General features: G+C 44.7%; 1 protein-coding gene across 1 annotated transcript in view; it reads left to right on the top strand.

Moving 5' to 3' along the window:
- Positions 1-319: 319 nt before the first annotated feature.
- The window catches only part of LOC141271894 (uncharacterized), a 31,221-nt gene continuing 22,682 nt past the window's right edge, over positions 320-8,858 (top strand). Inside the window, exon 1 of the mRNA XM_073682112.1 lies at positions 320-378. The gene's annotated coding sequence lies outside the window, so the exon portion shown is untranslated. The remainder of the gene's footprint in view (positions 379-8,858) is intronic.

The raw sequence follows: 8,858 nt of genomic DNA, 5'->3' as shown, positions 1-8,858 counted from the left end.
ACGATGTGTATTTCCTCTGGGCTTGTATGGTCTGTCTACCTGCAGCATCTCTTTCATTGTTAGTGATCTGCTTATTTAATACACTGGCTGTGGCCGTACATGTCTGGTTATAACAGGGTGTATTATGCATTGTGGTAGTTTGTCATCAGTTGGGATTTATAATACAGGGTTATTACATATCTTGCCTGTGCCCTCTCTCCTCCTGACCCCACACATAAACTTCACCTCATCCAGCACCATGACAACCAGCACAGCAGAGTCCTGCATCCACTGAGGCCCCTGATCATGTGACCCCTGACTCCTCCCCTCCTGTGACCTCATCACAGGTCCTGTGCGCACAGAACAGCCATATATGTGGTGGCGGCTCTGCAGGTGGAGGTATGTGGAGATTCCCCAGTACTAAGAATTATAACGCTTTCCTCCCTCTCCTCTGATAGATGCATACGACCCAACTATGAAACACCGGAACACACATATTGCTCCTATAGTACAGCGCCCCCTGTCTACACTCCCCATAATCCTCCATAAAGTATAATACACTCCCCTTAGTCCCCCATGTAGTATAATACACTCCCCATAGTCTCCCATGTAGTATAATGCACTCCCCATAATCCTCCATGTAGTATAATACACTCCCCATAGTCCTCCATGTAGTATAATACACTCCCCATAGTCCTTCATGTAGTATAATACACTCCCCATAGTCCTCCATGTAGTATAAAACACTCCCCATAGTTCTCCATGTAGTATAATACACTCCCCATAGTCCTTCATGTAGTATAATACACTCCCCATAGTCCTCCATGTAGTATAATACACTCCCCATAGTTCTCCATGTAGTATAATACACTCCCCATAGTCCTCCATGTAGTATAATACACTCCCAATAGTGCTCCATGTAGTATAATACACTCCCCATAGTCCTCCATGTAGTATAATACACTCCCCATAGTCCTCCATGTAGTATAAAACACTCCCCATAGTTCTCCATGTAGTATAATACACTCCCCATAGTCCTTCATGTAGTATAATACACTCCCCATAGTCCTCCATGTAGTATAATACACTCCCCATAGTTCTCCATGTAGTATAATACACTCCCCATAGTCCTCCATGTAGTATAATACACTCCCCATAGTCCTCCATGTAGTATAATACACTCCCAATAGTCCTCCATGTAGTATAATACACTCCCAATAGTCCTCCATGTAGTATAATACACTTCCCATAGTCCTCCATGTAGTATAATACACTCCCTATATTTCTCCATGTAGTATAATACACTCTCCATAGTCCTCCATGTAGTATAATACACTTCCCATAGTCCTCCATGTAGTATAATACACTCCCCATAGTCATCCATGTAGTATAATACACTCCCCATAGTCATCCATGTAGTATAATACACTTCCCATAGTCCTCCATGTAGTATAATACACTTCCCATAGTCCTCCATGTAGTTTAATACACTCCCCATAGTCCTCCATGTAGTATAATACACCCCCATAGTCCTCCATGTAGTATAATACACTCCCAATAGTCCTCCATGTAGTATAATACACTCCCCATAGTCCTCCATGTAGTATAATACACTCCCCATAGTCCTCCATGTAGTATAATACACTCCCCATAGTCCTCCATGTAGTATAATACACTCCCCATAGTCCTCCATGTAGTATAATACACTTCCCATAGTCCTCCATGTAGTATAATACACTCCCCATAGTCCTCCATGTAGTGTAATACACTCTCCATAGTCCTCCATGTAGTGTAATACACTCCCCATAGTCCTCCATGTAGTGTAATACACTCCCCATATTCCTCCATGTAGTGTAATACACTCCCCATAGTCCTCCATGTAGTGTAATACACTCCCCATAGTCCTCCATGTAGTATAATACACTCCCCATAGTCCTCCATGTAGTATAATGCACTCCCCATAGTTCTCCATGTAGTATAATACACTCCCCATAGTCCTCCATGTAGTATAATACACTCCCCATAGTGCTCCATGTAGTATAATACACTCCCCATAGTCCTCCATGTAGTATAATACACTCCCCATAGTCCTCCATGTAGTATAATACACTCCCCATAGTTCTCCATGTAGTATAATACACTCCCCATAGTCCTCCATGTAGTATAATACACTCCCCATAGTGCTCCATGTAGTATAATACACTCCCCATAGTCCTCCATGTAGTATAATACACTCCCCATAGTCATCCATGTAGTATAATACACTTCCCATAGTCCTCCATGTAGTATAATACACTTCCCATAGTCCTCCATGTAGTTTAATACACTCCCCATAGTCCTCCATGTAGTATAATACACCCCATAGTCCTCCATGTAGTATAATACACTCCCAATAGTCCTCCATGTAGTATAATACACTCCCAATACTCCTCCATGTAGTATAATACACTTCCCATAGTCCTCCATGTAGTATAATACACTCCCCATAGTCCTCCATGTAGTATAATACACCCCATAGTCCTCCATGTAGTATAATACACTCCCAATAGTCCTCCATGTAGTATAATACACTCCCAATACTCCTCCATGTAGTATAATACACTTCCCATAGTCCTCCATGTAGTATAATACACTCCCTATATTTATCCATGTAGTATAATACACTCCCCATAGTCCTCCATGTAGTATAATACACTTCCCATAGTCCTCCATGTAGTATAATACACTCCCCATAGTCCTCCATGTAGTATAATACACTCCCCATAGTCATCCATGTAGTATAATACACTTCCCATAGTCCTCCATGTAGTATAATACACTTCCCATAGTCCTCCATGTAGTTTAATACACTCCCCATAGTCCTCCATGTAGTATAATACACCCCCATAGTCCTCCATGTAGTATAATACACTCCCAATAGTCCTCCATGTAGTATAATACACTCCCCATAGTCCTCCATGTAGTATAATACACTCCCCATAGTCCTCCATGTAGTATAATACACTCCCCATAGTCCTCCATGTAGTATAATACACTCCCCATAGTCCTCCATGTAGTATAATACACTTCCCATAGTCCTCCATGTAGTATAATACACTCCCCATAGTCCTCCATGTAGTGTAATACACTCTCCATAGTCCTCCATGTAGTTTAATACACTCCCCATAGTCCTCCATGTAGTGTAATACACTCCCCATAGTCCTCCATGTAGTGTAATACACTCCCCATAGTCCTCCATGTAGTGTAATACACTCCCCATAGTCCTCCATGTAGTGTAATACACTCCCCATAGTCCTCCATATAACAAATAGGTGCTCCATCAATGGTGAAGATAATTGTCCCTGAGGCAGACTGGACGTCTCTAGCATCACATGGCGCAATGGAAATGCAATATTTCAATGCCATATTATCAGAAATCTGGTATCAACAGCATCCCCGGATATATCTGTAATCAGGAGACATAATTGCTTCTGTGGGTTAAAGCAGCCAGAATTTTCAGCCTCGGGAAACAGGAATATGATATCAAGTGTTTCTACCATCTTTCTGTGCATAAAATTATCCATCCTTCTCTCACCTGAGACCCTTTACAATATCTCCTCTAGAAAAACTCATTGTCAGATCCAGGAGAGACAACGTGAATTGTAGATCTGTCCTAATTTCTGCAGTCATCTCCTCCGCCAGAAGGTTCAATCCATAAGACGTTTCTGTATTTAACCAGATTTTTTTTGTGCTGTTTTTCCTTGTGTGTAAATGACACGCCCCCTGGGCCGTGGGGTACTCAGTAGCCGGGCCGGTCGGTGCTGGGGGGTGTCACGATGGCAGTGACCCGGTCCGTGACCCAGGGCGGTCAATAAAAGGGGAATAAAATAAAAGGAATAATGTTTTTATATATATATATTGTTCGTGACGCCACCTGTGGTATGCGGCTATATGGAGCTGCCGCTGCGGTTCAGATCCTCTGGAGCTGGTGGTGACGCAGCAGAGTTGGTTCAGCTCTCCACAGGTAGAGCTTAGCTCCAGGGCAGGATGTAGTAATAGACTGTAAGCTTGCGAGCAGGGCCCTCACTCCTTTTGATATGAGATATACTTATTCTGTATTAATTGTATAAGTCCCCCCTAAAACTGTAAAGTGCTGTGGAATATGTTGGCGCTATAAAAATAAAAATTATTATTATTATTACTAAGAGGTAGCTGTGGTTGGTGCGGTGTAATGCAGGTGATGGCGCAGATAATTATTCTAAGACACAGTGGGGGTGCAGTCTTCAGATTTACTCACAGTTGTCAGACTCAAGGTTACCAGCGCCAGGGTAACCTCCCACGTTGTCCTGTGTTCACCAAGGGAGGGGTTCAGCAATCTCCCAGGTATCTCAGGAATACTTAACGGGACCCCATTCTGTGTGCCTTCCTCGGTCGTCTTCCTGCACTGGCTCTCACCCTCCTGCCCTGCGCCTCGCAACCAGTGTCCCAAGCCGGTAGTCTCAGATTTTGGCGGGCAACGTGCAGTCTCCTGAATCCTATGCGGCCACCTTTTTGGCGATATAGTTGCGGTAGTGAGCAGCTGCACCCTGAAAGTACAGTAGCCTCCGGTTCCTAGCTGAGCCTGGTTGTTCTCCACTAGTTAGGGGCCGGTCCCCTTTGCGGCCTGATCCCTCCACGACCTTGTAGATTCGGGCGCACGGGTGGCTTCCGCACTCACCGTGCCCCTGGGATCCCCTCTGTTCCTGGAGCCTTCCCTCTGCTCCCGTCCTCTTCCAGCCTGTCCTCCTGGGCCTCTCAGTCAAGGCCCACTCCTCTCACCTCTCTTTCTGAGCAGAGCTCCTACTCCCACTCTTTCTCCTCTCAGACTGACTTGTGTCCTACAAGATGGTTCCCTTTTTGTACTCCTACTCAAAGTGTTCCCCTGAGCAGCTTCCTCCACCGACACCCACTACATGGTTCCCCCTCTCTCGGTTCCCCCCAATTCCAACCAGGGACAGGGCTCAGCAAAAGCCAGTGCATCTTGCCCCGACTGCTGGTCTGGAATGGTGTAATGTTGGATGCAGGTGGATGGTTCCCGGGCAGTACTCCATCCTTACCTGAGAGTGGGATACCACACCTCTGGGTGAGATGCAGTACCTCTGTTGTGACAGAACCCTCAGGGGCACCACATACCCCCCTGGTAAAACACAGCACGTCCGCGGGTTGGAACAGAGTAAAAACACAGGTGTTTTAGACATACAAACATTTTTAGAATGCATTCACTTAGAAGAACAATCATAACTTTTCTTCCCTTTATGGGAGGCACATTTTCTTAAACGTTACAGGTTTCTTATCAAAACATTATAAAAGCACTTTTAATAACATTGTCTTCACATATAAAACATTTTTATCACCTTTCAAGTAAGTTCAGCAAACTGTAGTGAGATCTGTAACCGGGTGTCCATCTCACTGGATAAGGTGCAACATGAGGGACCTGTCCGAAAACCCTCAGCGTAGTCCCTGGGCATGACTGCAGAACATAGGTGATCCAGTGGTTGGACCACGTCTTCGGCCACGCCAAACAGGTTTTTGTTCAATGGTCTTTTCATATAAAACCAATAAGAAGCACCTTAAGAAGTGCAAACTATTTACAACGGAAAGTTTTTAGCTGCTCACCGTCCACAGGCTAAGTGTCCTTGTACCTTTACCGGGTACACTATAAAACTTTTCAAACACACACTTTTAACTTTACATTTTTGCTGTACCCTTCTGGGTAACTATATACACATTTTTAAACAGGGAGTTCAATAGTGGTGCTGTTATGATAGGCTACAAGCACTAAGGAAAGACAGGAGATCTGTCCCTACAATAGAACTAAGCTAGATCCCTACGATGTAACGGGGAACCTGATCCTGCGATCAGACCCGCTAAAGTCCTCAGCTAGTCTGAACGAAGACCTATAGATCTGAGGGAGGGATCCCTACAAGAACTAGGGACTGGGAGAAAGATGGACACCTCCTAGCAGAAATTGTAGCAGTAAAAAGACAAACACACAACATAGAACATAAAGGTCAAAAGACCTAGCTAAACTTACTGAGAAAGGTTACAAAGCATCTGGCTAGCTTAAGAGTAGAAAATACAATGAAGTCAAGCATGGCCAGAAGGGCGGAGCAGGATTAAACAGGCAAAAAGGTCATGTGACCAGCAAAATAGAAAAAAAACTAGCAGGAGAGTTCTAACAGTACCCCCTCTTCTAAGAGGATCCTCCGGATCCCCTAGGACCAGGCCTATCAGGAAACCTCCCGTGAAACGCTCTGACAAGTCTGGAAGCAGAAACATCATCCGCCCTCACCCATGAGTTATCCTCGGGACCGAAACCCTTCCAAGCGACGAGATACTGCAAACTCCCCCTATACCGTCTAGAATTAAGGATGCGGGAAATTTCATATTCCCCGTCCTCCACCACCGGAGGAACAGTGGCAGTGGCGTCTCTTTCTGATACATCAGCTTTTTTCAATAGAGAAACATGAAACACCGGATTAATCTTCCAGGAGGTAGGAACCTCCAACCTAACAGCAGATTGGTTAACTACCTGAAGCACCTTAAAGGGCCCTACAAACTTGGGGCCCAATTTTTTAGAAGGAATCCTCAACCGCAGATTCTTAGAGGACAACCAAACCATGTCACCAACCGTAAACAAAACCTCTTGACGTTTCCTGTCAAAGTACCTCTTAGATTTTTTGTTAGCCTCCTGAAGATTATCACGCACATCCGTCCAAACTCTCTCCAAATCACCGGAAAAGCTCTCCTCCTAAGGCACAGCCGATACCAATTTGGAGAATGACCCAAAAGACGGATGTCTCCCAGAACAACAAAAAAAAGGCGAACACCCAGCAGAAGAGGATGTATGGTTGTTAAGAGCAAATTCAGCAAGCGGCAGAAACTCAGACCACCCCTCTTGATTGTCTGCCACAAAACAACGCAAGAACTGCTCAACATCCTGATTCTTCCTTTCTGTCTGGCCATTAGACTCAGGATGATATCCAGATGAAAGCGACAAATGAACTCCCAACCTGTCACAAAAGGCACGCCAAAAACGAGCCACGAACTGAGGTCCCCTATCAGAAACAATGTCAGTAGGAACACCATGGAGTCTGACAATTTCCTTGACAAAGGCCTTAGCGAGTGTCTTAGCGCAGGGCAGTTTGATGAAGGGAACCAAGTGACACATCTTGCTAAAACGGTCCACTACCACCCAGATGACCGTGAAACCCTCAGAGGAGGGAAGGTCAGTAATAAAGTCCATAGCCAGATGTGTCCAAGGTGCACTAGGAACCTCCAGAGGGCAAAGCAACCCCGCAGCAGGAGTATGAGAAGACTTAGATCTAGCACACACAGTACATTGACGCACCCACTTAATGACTTCCTTCTGCCATCCAGGCCACCAAAAACTGCGACCCACAAGTCTCTTGGTCTCAAAAATTCCTGGATGACCTGCCAACCGAGACTCATGACACTCAACAAACAAATCTCTCCTAAAGGTCCTAGGCACAAACAACCTCCCTTGTGGAGTGTTAGATGGGGCATTCTCCTGTGCTTTAAGAATCTCATCTTCCAAAACGGAGTCCATTGCAGCAATCACAACACCTTCTTGTAAAATGCTTTCCTCCTCCTCAGCACCGACCATGGGAGAAAAGCTGCGAGACAACGCATCAGCTTTAACATTCTTGGTACCCGGGATGTAAGTAACGGAAAAATTAAACCGCAAAAAAAAAAGTGCCCACCTAGCCTGACGGGCATTCAAGCGCTTGGCAGCATCAAGATAGATCAGATTTTTATGATCAGTGAAAACCTGAATGGGAAATTCAGCACCTTCCAAGAGATGACGCCAGTGTTCAAATGCGAGGTTAATAGTCAGCAACTCCCGATTACCAACATCGTAATTAAGTTCAGTCTCAGAAATTTTTTTTGAAAAAAAGGCACAGGGATGTACTCCATCCTTGTTTTCCTGAGACAACACCGCACCGACCCCCACAGAAGAAGCATCAACCTCAACCAAAAACGGCTTAGTCACATCAGGCTGCATAAGGATGGGGGCAGAGCTGAACCTCTCCTTTAGAAACACAAACGCCTCAATGGCCTCAGTAGTCCACTGAACCATATTAGCACCTTTCCTGGTGAGATCGGTCAGTGGTTTAACAATAATAGAAAAATTTTTAATGAATTTTCTGTAATAATTGGCGAAACCCAAAAACCTCTGTATCGATTTCAAACCAATAGGCCTAGGCCATTCCTGCACAGCTTGAACCTTCACCGGGTCCATCTCAAAGCCCTCACTGGAGATAATGTAGCCCAAAAAACTAATTCTCTCTACAGCGAACTCACATTTCTCTAGCTTAGCAAAAAGCGAATTGTCAATTAATAACTGTAATACCTCACGTACGCTCCGCCAATGAGGCTCCAGATCAGGCGAATAAATCAAAATGTCATCCAAATACACAACCACATTTTTGCCAATCAAAGGTCTAAGGATGTCATTAATAAGATTCTGAAAAAAATGCTGGTGCATTGGTAAGACCAAAAGGCATAACCAGATTCTCAAAATGACCCACAGGAGTGTTAAAAGCAGTCTTCCTTTCATCACCCTCCTTCATGCGCAACAAATTGTATGCCCCCCGGAGATCAATTTTAGAGAACCACTTGGCCCCCACTAACTGGTTAAACAAATCAGGAATCAATGGCAGTGGCTAGGGATTACGTACAGTAATTTTATTAATCTCGCGAAAGTCCAGACAAGGACGTAAACCTCCGTCCTTTTTTTTAACAAAAAAAAATCCAACAGCCACAGGTGACTTAGAGGGTCTGATATGACCGGCGGCCAAACTCGTCTGTATGTATTCCTCCAAAGCCTTTCTCTCAGG

Source organism: Phyllobates terribilis, unplaced genomic scaffold, assembly GCF_046119375.1.
Source record: "Phyllobates terribilis strain yellow unplaced genomic scaffold, ASM4611937v1 Scaffold_5__5_contigs__length_657084704, whole genome shotgun sequence".
In the NCBI taxonomy this organism is placed as follows: Eukaryota; Metazoa; Chordata; class Amphibia; order Anura; family Dendrobatidae; genus Phyllobates; species Phyllobates terribilis.
The sequence above is the reverse complement of the archived record's forward strand: the minus strand, read 5'-3'. Positions and strand labels throughout refer to the sequence as shown.